The sequence below is a fragment of the Pseudophryne corroboree genome, chromosome 1 (genome assembly GCF_028390025.1).
Source record: "Pseudophryne corroboree isolate aPseCor3 chromosome 1, aPseCor3.hap2, whole genome shotgun sequence".
Classification (NCBI taxonomy): Eukaryota; Metazoa; Chordata; class Amphibia; order Anura; family Myobatrachidae; genus Pseudophryne; species Pseudophryne corroboree.
Genome location: NC_086444.1, coordinates 576277925 through 576290401, shown reverse-complemented (window position 1 = coordinate 576290401; position 12477 = coordinate 576277925). Strand labels below are relative to the sequence as shown.

General features: G+C 44.6%; 1 long non-coding RNA gene across 3 annotated transcripts in view; it reads left to right on the top strand.

The window, feature by feature from the left end:
- The window catches only part of LOC134899958 (uncharacterized), a 173412-nt gene that overhangs the window by 105608 nt on the left and 55327 nt on the right, over positions 1-12477 (top strand). For all 3 annotated transcript variants that reach the window (XR_010173494.1, XR_010173496.1, XR_010173488.1), the window contains exon 3: positions 11229-11377. This is a non-coding gene — a long non-coding RNA (uncharacterized LOC134899958). The remainder of the gene's footprint in view (positions 1-11228; positions 11378-12477) is intronic.

The window sequence follows — 12477 nt, the reverse complement described above, 5'->3', positions numbered from 1 at the left end:
CTGCCACTTAGGGTATAAGCATACCTCCCAACATTAGGGTATAAGCATACCTCCCAACATGACCCTCTCCGGGTGGGACAGAATGCTCTGCTTCTGGACTCCCCTCTTAATTGATGATTGCCATCACCTGTAATGAAACACCTTTCCTATCCATTAACCTGTTCAACACAGGTGCCGGCATTCATAGATTAAGAGAAAAGTCCAGAAGCAGAGCATTGTGTCCCTCCTGGAGAGGGTCATGTTGGGAGGTATGTATAAGGAAATTATGTTATTAGTACATACCTCACAACATGACCCTCTCCAGGAGGGACACAATGCTCTGCTTCTGGACTTTTCCCTTTCTCTATGACTGCCGGCACCTGTGTTGAACAAGTTAATGGATAGGAAAGGTGTTTCAGCACCGGGGCTGGCAATCATCAATTAAGAGGGAAGTCCAGGAGCCGAGCATTGTGTCCCTCCTGGAGAGGGTCATGTTGGGAGGTATATTCGTATATTGATATTATATGAAGGGCAGCTGTTGACCCCTAGTTACTGTAGTGTCACAGAGCCCATAGAGTAAGTCAAACTGTTATCTTTCGAAATCTCCAAATGTTTACTGCATAGTTGCCTACCCTCCCATTTACGGAGGAGGCTCCTGTTACCCCAGAATTTTTAAAACATCCTACGGATTCACCAAGGCCAGTGAGCCGAGTAGTGGTTTACCACCTCAGCTATAGCCTATGTGTGTATAAGGTGTCTGCAGCAGCGTGTACCAGGCTGTGTTCCTCCTGCTGGCAGGGTGTGCAGTGTCTCTGTAATGCCATACTGAGTGTCAGCAATTAGCATGGTAACCTGGGCACCTGCAATGTTTAGGCTTAGTACACCGGCTACTGGCACAATGCAGCCACAGCCGCAGTGAGTGAGGTACCAGCAAGGGGATCCCCTCCTCACACTCCCCAGTATTACCAGTCACCCGAGTCTGCAGGAGTCTGGGTGGGATGTGGCGGGAAGGTGTATTTCCTACTTATGCTAGTGTGGTGTTTGGCTGTGCTGGGATGTTGCGTGCCGCAGTGCGAGTCCCGGCTCTCGGTCAGGCATGCTAGTACAGAACGTCAGCGGTCTGTGTACAGTGTCTGCTTCCTGCATGGGTTAGACATGAACTGTCAAACCCAAAGATACCCATGGTGTGCTCTACTCATGAAAAAAGGGGTGATCCTTACCTGCCTTCCTGGGGGCTAGCCCAGTCGAAAGAAAGGGAACCTTGTACTAGCGGGGGGGCTGTATATGTATATAGGATTATTTAACCTATCTATCCTGTACTAAAGGCACACATATCAGGGTTAGGCACTAGGGAGGTTAGGGTTGGGCTACGGGAAGGGAGGGTTAGGGAGAGGGAAGAACACCCCCTACTCACCCCAAGCTGTACCTTGGTGTAAATCCATTTCTGTTATTAGCCAGTGCCTCCCCAGTCATTGACCTCACCGCACGTCACTGGTGAGTATATGTAGGGGGGCACCAACATTTATCATGCCTCCGGGCCACTGGATAAAACCTGTGTTACTTATATTCTAACCCAAATGCACCGCAGCCTAGGGTATAGAATAATAGGGAGATATATATGAGATACACTTGAAAGTGAAACCAGACGCACTCGGTCACACACAATGCAGAATTTATATCACATTAATATAATACTGCAATGGACCCCTATATCACAGCACAGCCCGTAGACTAGAGAATATAGCAGATAACTCGCTGCCTTGTGTCTACTGAGAGGAAAGTGGTAGAGTAAAGCAGCTTAAGGGCGGGAAGTCTGCTGTAGATGTCACCCAGAGCCGGGGGAGGAGCTACAGGTCAAGCACCGCCTCCCCTATGCTGGTATTCCACCCCAGGTACTGCAGGGCCTTATTAAACTAGGTGTTAATACACCTAAACCTGTGCCCTTATGCCCTAGTGGTCTAGTGGGGTTCCTGCTCGGTGACAGTGTCTACGCCAGCGCCGCAGTCAGTCTCCCCAGATCGCGGTCGGAATGCGATTTAATGGCATGTCCTGCTAGGAGGCCCTCTTACCTTCCTCCCGGTAGCAGCAACGCGAATCCAGGGAGCATTCCACGGCTGTGCTTATGACCATGGATGTCCCCACAGCGTTGCCAGCTCATGAAGAAAAAATCTACTTCTTGTAAAAACAAAAGCTATCAGATTATTGTAGTGTCACTTGTTACTGCTAAATACCCTACCTAGACAGTTAATGTCCCTTTTGTGACATCCAGTCAAAGGGCTGGGCAGATGGCAGGGAATAGAATTAGGTCAAGAACGCAAGCTACGGTCAGGGCAGGCATCAAGCAAGAATAGACACAAACACACCAAGAAAATTAAGACCAAAAAACTAAGATAAAGTTATTGCACTACAAAGGGCATTTGAAGAGTGCAGTCATCACTACAAGGATGCATGCTTTTCAAGAGAACACAGTCACGATGGCATAGACCTGAAGCATGCAAAGAGATCCCTGATATTTGCAATGGGGCATTACCACGCCCGCACACAGCTAGCCATGACAGCATTGGAGTACGCATCAGAACAGATGAGTAATGCTGCGGGCACATGACTGTGACAGCCGGAGCTCTAGGTGTGAGCCTCACCAGCATGTGGGAGAAGTGGAAGAGGCGCCGAAGAGCGGGCCGGAGGGAGGTGTATATGGCGCTGTATGTATCACTGCTGTGTGCTGCTGGTGCCCTGGGTTCTAGAATTTGTGACGTCACAGTGCCCTGGCTGTATACAGGGTGCCCGCGGAACGCAGATGCGAGTGATGTAGTGGGTGATGTGCCGCAGGTCCCCGGATTGTGGCAGCACTGATCCCTGGTACTCCTGCCAGTAAGGTATCAGTATAATCAGTATATGTGCCGTCTCTCGGGGGTGCCATGTACAGGGTGGAGCACCGCCTATATACAGTACCTTGCTAAAGTATTCACCCCCTCCTCTTTGCATTTTTTATGTTTCGTTGCCTCACAACCTGGAATTAAAATGGATTGTTTGAAGGTTTGCATCATTTCATTCACAGAAAACTTCAGCGTGCATAACTATTCACCCCCCTAAAGTCAGTATTTTGTAGAGCCACCCTTTGCGGCAATTACAGCTGCAAGTCGCTTTGGATAAGTCTCTATGAGCTTGCCACATCTTGCCACTGGGATTTTTGCCCATTACTCAAGGCAAAACTGCTCCAGCTCCTTCATGTTGGATGGTTTCCGCTTGTGAACAGCAATCTTCAAGTCTGACCACAGATTCTCAATTGGATTGAGATCTGGGCTTTGACTAGACCATTCCAACATATTTAAATGTTTCCAGTTAAACCACTCGAGTGTTGCTTTAGCAGTATGCTTTGGGTCATTGTCCTGCTGGAAGGTGAACCTCTGTCCCAGTCTCAAATCACAGGTAGACTGAAACAGATTTTGCTCAAGAATATCCCTGTATTTACCACCATCCATCTTTCCCTCGACTCGAAACAGTTTCCCAGACCCTGCTGCTGAAAAACATCACCACAGCATGATGCTGCCACCACTATGTTTCACTGTGGGGATGTTGTTCTTGGGGTGATGGGATGTGTTGGATTTGCACCAGACATAGCGTTTTCCTTGGTGGCCGAAAAGTTCAATTTTAGTCTCATCTGACCAGAGCACCTTCCTCCATACATTTGGGAAGTCGTCCACATGCCTTTTGGCAAACTCAAAACGTGCTTTCTTATTTTTAACACTAAGTAATGGCATTTTTCTGGCTACTCTTCCATAAAGCCCAGCTCTATGGAGTGTATGGCTTATTGTGGTCACATGAGTAGATACACCAGTCTCTGCTGTGGAACTCTGCAGCTCCTTCAGGGTTACCCTTCATCAGAAGATCAGCCTGTCCCCCAGGGCCAGGGTATCTCTCTTGTGGTGGCTGCAGAGTGCTCACCTTCTAGAGGGTCGCAGGTTCGGCATTCAAGACTGGGTTCTGGTGACCACGGACGCGAGCCTCCGAGGATGGGGAGCAGTCACAGTGGGAAGAAACTTCCAGGGACTGTGGTCAAGCCAGGAGGCTTGTCTACACATCAACGTACTGGAATTGAGGGCCATATACAACGGCCTGCGTCAAGCGGAGAATCTTCTTCGCGACCTACCGGTTCTGATTCAGTCAGACAACGTCACAGCCGTGGCTCATGTAAACCGCCATGGCGGAACAAGGAGCAGAGTGGCAATGGCGGAAGCCACCAGAATTCTTCGCTGGGCGGAAAATCATGTAAGCGCTCTGACAGCAGCCTTCATTCCGGGAGTGGACAACTGGGAAGCAGACTTCCTCAGCAGACACGATCTACATCCAGGGGAGTGGGGTCTTCATCAAGAAGTTTTCACAGAGATTGCAAGTCAGTGGGGACTGCCTCAAATAGACATGATGGCGTCACGCCTCAACAAGAAGCTTCCGAGGTATTGCGCCAGGTCAAGGGACCCTCAGGCAGTAGTAGAGGACGCCCTGGTGACACCGTGGGTGTTTCAGTCGGTCTATGTGTTCCCTCCTCTTCCCCTCATCTCAAAAATATTGAGAATCATCAGACAAAAATGAGTACAGACAATTCTCATTGTTCCAGATTGGCCTCAAAGGGCCTGGTATCCGGATCTGCAGGAAATGCTCACAGAAGATCCGTGGCCTCTTCCTCTCAGAGAGGACCTTTTGCAACAGGGGCCCTGTCTGTTCCAAGACTTACCGCGGCTGCGTTTGACGGCATGGCGGTTGAACGCCGGATCCTAGCTGGAAAGGGCATTCCGGATGAGGTAATTCCTACTCTGATAAAGGCTAGGAAGGAGGTGACAGCGAAACATTATCACCATATCTGGAGGAAGTATGTGTCTTGGTGTGAGACCAAGAATGCTCCTCCGGAAGATTTCCATCTGGGCCGTTTTCTCCACTTCCTACAGACTGGAGTGAATATGGGCCTAAAATTAGGCTCCATTAAGGTACAGATTTCAGCCCTGTCCATTTTCTTTCAGATGGAATTGGCTTCTCTCCCAGAAGTCCAAACTTTTGTGAAAGGAGTGCTGCACATCCAGCCTCCTTTTGTGCCTCCAGTGGCACCATGGGACCTTAACGTGGTGTTACAGTTCCTTAAGTCTCACTGGTTTGAGCCTCTTCAATCCGTGGAATTGAAGTATCTCACTTGGAAGGTGGTCATGTTGTTGGCCTTGGCATCGGCAAGACGAGTGTCTGAGTTGGCGGCTTTGTCTCACAAAAGCCCTTATCTGATTTTCCATGTGGATAGAGCTGAGTTGCGGACTCTTACTCAATTTTTGCCTAAGGTGGTTTCCTCTTTTCATATGAACCAACCTATTGTGGTGCCTGTGGCTACACGGGACTTGGAGGATTCTGAGTCCCTGGATGTGGTCAGGGCATTGAAAATTTATGTAGCCAGAACGGCTCGGGTTAGGAAAACAGAGGCACTGTTTGTCCTGTATGCAGCCAACAAGGATGGCGCTCCTGCTTCTAAGCAGACTATTGCTCTCTGGATCTGTACTATGATTGAGCAGGCTCATTCTACGGCTGGATTGCCGTTACCAAATTCGGTAAAGGCCCATTCCACTAGGAAGGTGGGCTCTTCTTGGGCGGCTGCCCGAGGCGTCTCTGCATTACAGCTTTGCCGAGCGGCGACTTGGTCGGGTTCAAACATTTTTGCAAAGTTCTACAAGTTTGATACCCTGGCTGATGAGGACCTCGTGTTTGCTCAATCGGTGCTGCAGAGTCATCCGCACTCTCCCGCCCATTTGGGAGCTTTGGTATAATCCCCATGGTCCTTACCGAGTCCCCAGCATCCTCTAGGACGTAAGAGAAAATAAGATTTTAAACCTACCGGTAAATCTTTTTCTCCTAGTCCGTAGAGGATGCTGGGCGCCCGTCCCAGTGCGGACAACATTCTGCAAGACTTGTATATAGTTATTGCTTACATAAGGGTTATGTTACAGTTTTGGTCAGTCTCGGACTGATGCTGTTTGTTTCATACTGTTGACTGGTTCGTATATTCCAGGTTATATGGTGTGGATGGTGTGGGCTGGTATGAATCTTGCCCTTGTATTTTCAAAATCCTTTCCTCGTACTGTCCGTCTGCTCTGGGCACAGTTTCTCTAACTGGGGTCTGGAGGAGGGGCATAGAGGAAGGAGCCAGTGCACACCCATTCTAAAGTTCTTTATAGTGCCCATGTCTCCTGCGAAGCCCGTCTATACCCCATGGTCCTTACGGAGTCCCCAGCATCCTCTACGGACTAGGAGAAAAAGATTTACCGGTAGGTTTAAAATCTTATTTTTTCACTGAAACGTACTTGTTCATATTTTACGATCCCAGTGGACGTGGAGGGAGAATATAATAGTGTGCCGAGCTCAGCGAGCCATGTGAGGGGACGTGGTACACTTATACGGTGTCCATATCGACCTATGTCGACATACACACCAAAATTAATTTTGAAAAACTTGTGTCGACTTTTTGACCTGTCAACATTTTAACGGTCAGCATTTTGACTGTGTTGACATTTTAAATGTTGGCATTTTGACCATGTCGGTATTTTGACCTTGTCACGATTTTGACCATCGGTCAATTGTTGTTGGTAGTTTGACCATCGGGATTTTGATTGTAGGTAAATCATACTGATCCCCTTGGTCCTTGTACATAAAATATGTTTGGAATGATGCTCTTGCTCCACGTTGTGCCTAGTTTTTGCCTTGATGCCTGGATTCATTGTTTTTCCAAACGGTTTTCACTACTAGCATCTTGGAACCTTTTTTTTATAAATTAAGTATATTAACCTCATCTTCACTATGCTTTGTGTCCCCCTGTGAGGTGATTAGGGATGGACTGCCTATGTCCACTCAGATAACTGTAATGCTCACAGCACACGTATAACACTACTTATACCCCTTTGAGACCAAAATCCTGGATCCAGTCCGGCTCACTGAATACAAGTTTCAAGCCGTGTCACAGCGGCTTAAAACCCCCTCACACCGCAGGCTAGAGCTGGGTTATTGCCAGGGTTTATCCTCTGCCAGCGCTTGGCAATGAACTCCCCAAGCTCCGGTGAGCCAGCTCTCCCTATTGTTAATGGGACCAGGGTCAGATGACCAGGATTACCCATTCACACCGCCCTGTAATCTGGGTCGTATAGTGTCCAACTCAGGTCGCTACTCAAGTTGGATTTCTGGGTTACTCACCCTGTTTTTTTTTTTTTGGGAACCTTTCACGACCCGGGTCATTATCTGTACTGCTATCTACAAGATAGCACGCTGATATGCTGGGTAATGTATAAATGGTCAGTGGCACTGACCATTCCGACACCTACAGCTATCGATATCGACAGCTGCAGGTGTCATTGCCCATTCACCACAGCAGGGACAGCTCTGTCCCCGGCTGTGGCGGCTGTTGGGTTGCATAGGAGATCCCGCAATAGTAGTTAGATCTCGTGCATGTCCAGTGGCGCTGGCTTGGGGGAGGCAGAGCCGGCCCTAACCAATATGATGCCCTAGGCAAGATTTTGGCTGGTGCCCCCTAGCACCACCGTTGGTTCCGCCTCTGACCTTGCACCTCTTTCTCAGCACCATCACCCCTCACCCATAGCAGTCCTTGTTTTGGTGTTTGTACCCCCTATATTTTAAATAAGAACAGTTCGCACAATTGTCGCACAGCCCAATAAGGGGTGTGTTTTTGCTGACAAGGGGCATTGCCACACAATAGTAACCCCAATTCCAATTATGGCACACAGTACTGTAACTTTCTTCCCATTTCATCATTCGATAGTGTCCATAATTCATATTACATCGCACAGTAGTATCACTTTACCTTATAAACGTTACTCCTCACAGTAGAGCCCCTTATTCACATTACATCATACTGAATTGCTCCTTATTCACATTACACCACACCCTATTGTTCCTTATTCACATTAGATGACACAGTAGTGCCCTTTCTATACGCCAGGCCACATAGTAGAGCACCTTATACACATAATGCCACACATTAGTAATGCATTTATACACATAAATCCACACAATAATGCCCCTTACACATGAGACACATTATTAATGTCCTTATAAACATAATATGCCTTTACACATTATGACAACCTTTATTAATGCCCTTTTAGACATAATGTCCCTTACACATATGCCGCACATTATTAATGCCCTTATACACATAATGACACACAGTGACCCCTACACATTTGCTGCACATTATTAGTGCCCCTATACACATGACACACATACAGTAGTACCCTGTTACACATATGCCGCACATTATTAATGTCGTTATACACATAATGACACACATAGTGCCCCTTACACATATGTTGCACATTATTAATGCATTTTTACATGACACATATAATGCTCCTTACACATATTCCAAACACTACTGCACAACCAACTCACTCACATGTACACAGCACTCACACTGCCACTAACACTGTGACCTCTGCCTCTGCTTGGATACAGATGTGTCCTCATAAATCTTGTCTCAATGCTAACGTTACACACCTTTTTTAATGAAAATGCATCTTATTTGCATTGCTATGTGGCTAGGATGCACAAGCAGCTTCTGCTGATTAAAATGATATGCAGCATGCCTATATACTGTGTGAGACTGTGGCTGTATCTGCATATGAAATGCTACACACAGAATATAGGCGTGCCGCATATCATTTTAATCAGCAGAAGCTGCTGATGCCCCTAGGCATATCAAATGCCCTAGGCAATTGCCTAGTTTGCCTATGCCTATGGCCGGCTCTGGGGGGAGGGACACAGCACCAAGCTGGTGCGCTGTGGCCAGTGGCAGAACTAGCGAGTGGTGGGCCCAGGTGCAACAAAATGCTTTGGACCCCCTCATCCCGTCCAAGTCCACCCCCCTCACCCCCAACTCCAAATTAGGGATTTATTACATGCTCCCGTGTGTGTGTGTGTGTGTGTGTGTATATATGTATATTTGTGTGTGTGTGTATGTATATATATATATATATATATATATATATATATATATATATATATATGTAGAATTTAGATCCGCGCACACTGCGGTTAGTCCAGAGTTTGTTTGCTCATGTGGTGCCTGCTCATCCACTCCTGCCAGGAGTAAGGGATTTCTAAATAATATCAAGAATAAGGAGAGCGCACCGGTGAATGATAATAAAAGGTAACACTTTACTATGTAAATATCCACGTACATGAAAGTTAAAATTGATGCACTTAGCCAGCTCCTGACGAAGTCCCATAGTGACGAAACGCGTTGGGCGTGGCTTGCATCCGTAGACGAAGTCGGTCTCCAGTCTGGAACAGAGCAGACGATCTCTCCGTGAAAAATACTCCGCCAGCAGAAGGTTCAGCCCGAGGCGGCAGTTATCGGAGGACTGGCTAAGTGCATCAATTTTAACTTTCATGTACGTGGATATTTACATAGTAAAGTGTTACCTTTTATTATCATTCAACGGTGCGCTCTCCTTATTCTTGATAATATATATATATATATATATATATATATATATATATATATATATATAATATATATATCTAAAATTTAAAAAACGGATTGCTGTCCACACAGGTGTATGTGTATATAATGTGTATTTAAATGGTCGGCTGTCATTTGCTCCCGTCCATTGCCAGATTTTCGTTCCGGCCAGCCAGATTGGAAGATAGATCTTTAGGTGTATGGGCCCCTTAACAGTTAACTAAAGATTGTGCCTTTGAAGACTTTCCCCATAGCGTAGTTGCAGGACTGAACTAATAGGAAATCCTATACTGTCTTCAGGAAACTGTTCAGGGACACATACAGTATGGAATTGTAAGTCTGTTATTGTACTGTACTATATCGATTTACAATCCAAGCCATGCAGATCCTCTGTTTAGAAAGAAAAGATATATATATATATATATATACAATTGTTCCCAAAGTTTTGCCCAAGGGGGTTAGACAAGAGGAGACCAGCACACCACCAAATGAAAAAATATAAAAAACATTTAATGAGTAAATAGCATTATCAGGCCTTTTGAAAAAAGATTCTTAGTACTCATCATAAGTCACTGAGCAGTATTCATAGTACAGAACAGCCATCCCAACGGCCCGTTTCGGTTGTCACACCTTCATCATGGGGTCAGCTGGTGTGACAACCGAAACGGGCCGTTGGGATGGCTGTTCTGTACTATGAATACTGCTCAGTGACTTATGATGAGTACTAAGAATCTTTTTTCAAAAGGCCTGATAATGCTATTTACTCATTAAATGTTTTTTATATTTTTTCATTTGGTGGTGTGCTGGTCTCCTCTTGTCTAACCCCCTTGGGCAAAACATTGGGAACAATTGTATTATTAAGAATCGACACGGCACCCTTCTATTTCTATTTAAGTGTGTGCGCTTCATTTCTGGACTTTATATATATATATATATATATATATATATATATATATATATATATATATAAACAAGAAGTATAATAGCAGGCACTCACAGTATGTTCAGCCACCGGGGTGCCATCCAAGGAAGGAAATATCATTAATACAGTCCCCTGGGTGAAGCTATACTTAATCACCCTCCAGAGACCAGGCGGCACTCCACGGATTTTTAAAGAGAGAAAGCTTTTATAAATATGCTCAAAAAAAATATCAATACATAGTGCTTTTTTGCACTATGTATTGATTTTTTTTGAGCATATTTATAAAAGCTTTCTCTCTTTAAAAATCCGTGGAGTGCCGCCTGGTCTCTGGAGGGTGATTAAGTATAGCTTCACCCAGGGGACTGTATTAATGATATATATATATATATATATACACGAGAGAATAGGAATAGGGGTATTAGCGACCGCCAGTGTCTAGTAAAGTTAAATGAGTATGAAGAATTTAGCAGGATACGTATTTATAAAAAAAAAACGAGGTATATTTATTTATACACAAATACTAAAACAGGATGGGCTAAAAATTATAGACATAAATTATTGTGAAGGCTACGCATTAGTAAAAACTAGGGTAACGCACTATAAAAAACATGATAAAAAAAAAAAATATATATATATATATATGTCATTGTCATTCCAGTCAGTCACAAGCAAGTTCACAGTTTTAGATAACAAACCAGTCATATTAATGCAGAGTAACACTTTATTTCATTTATGTACTTTATTATTCTGACAGGGATTGTTACATGTCCATCTGCATGCATTGTGACTGTTTAATTACATTATCTCTATTCTCACACTCAGCGCCGGAGACCGGGGACGCAAGCCGGGTTGCCAGGGCAACAAGCTGCAGCCAATGACAGCCACTTCAGGGATTTCGTCACCGGGACCAGGGGCACGCCTCCCCAGCCTCCGTGAGCAGCTGAACACACACACACCAGCAGGGATATAAGGTAAGATTTAGCACACTTTTTCTTTCTTCCTTTTTTTTTCTTACAGCATGTTTTTCACCACTGATTATAGCAACCAAAAGTAATCCTGACGAAGGGACTATGCCAGGTACCGAAACGCGCCGTTGATATGACGGACAGGCTGTTTTCTCTATGCATTTAAAAATTCATTAAAAGCACTTTTTTTACAATGGAGTGACGTGCAGCTTGCTGATTTAGCAACAGTGGAACTTATACATTATAGCACGAGCACCCAGCATTACCAATACCAACAAGGGAGTGCCGGATCATCCAAGGTATATATGTATGTATATGTATGTGTGTGTGTGTATATATATATATATATATATATATATATTTATATATATTCAATAAAAAAGTCACTAAAAGCATAAAACTTCTAAGATAAGAAATGGTTGCTTATCTTAAGAATGGAGAGTCAATTGAGGTCTGCCCAATGCGTTTCGTCCATCAGACTTCATCAAGGGGTAGGGAGCTACTGAGCAGTATCTCTATTTATGACTGATACAATTAAGGATAAGTGATTGTGACATCACTTCCCATTAAGGCTATATATTACTAATACAGGTTGAGTCTCCCTTATCCAAAAAGAGGTATTTTGGATATGGGATTTTTCCGTATTTTGGAATAATTGCATACTATAATGAGATATCATGGCGATGGGACCTAAATCTAAGCACAGAATGCACTTATGTTACATATACACCTTATACACACAGCCTGAAGTTCATTTTAGCCAATATTTTTTATAACTTTGTGCATTAAACAAAGTGTGTGTACAGTCACACAATTCATTTATGTTTCACATACACCTTATACACACAGCCTGAAGGTCATTTAATACAATATTTTTAATAACTTTGTGTTTTAAACAAAGTTTGTGTACCCTGAGCCATCAGAAAACAAATGTTTCACTATCTCACTCTCACTCAAAAAAGTCCGTATTTCAGAATATTCCGTATTTCGGAATATTTGGATATGGGATACTCAACCTGTATTCCAGCAAACTTAAATATAGACATATGTTAGGAGTAGGGAATGTAATGACAATTCCAGTAAACTTAGTATAGTGCAAAAACGAG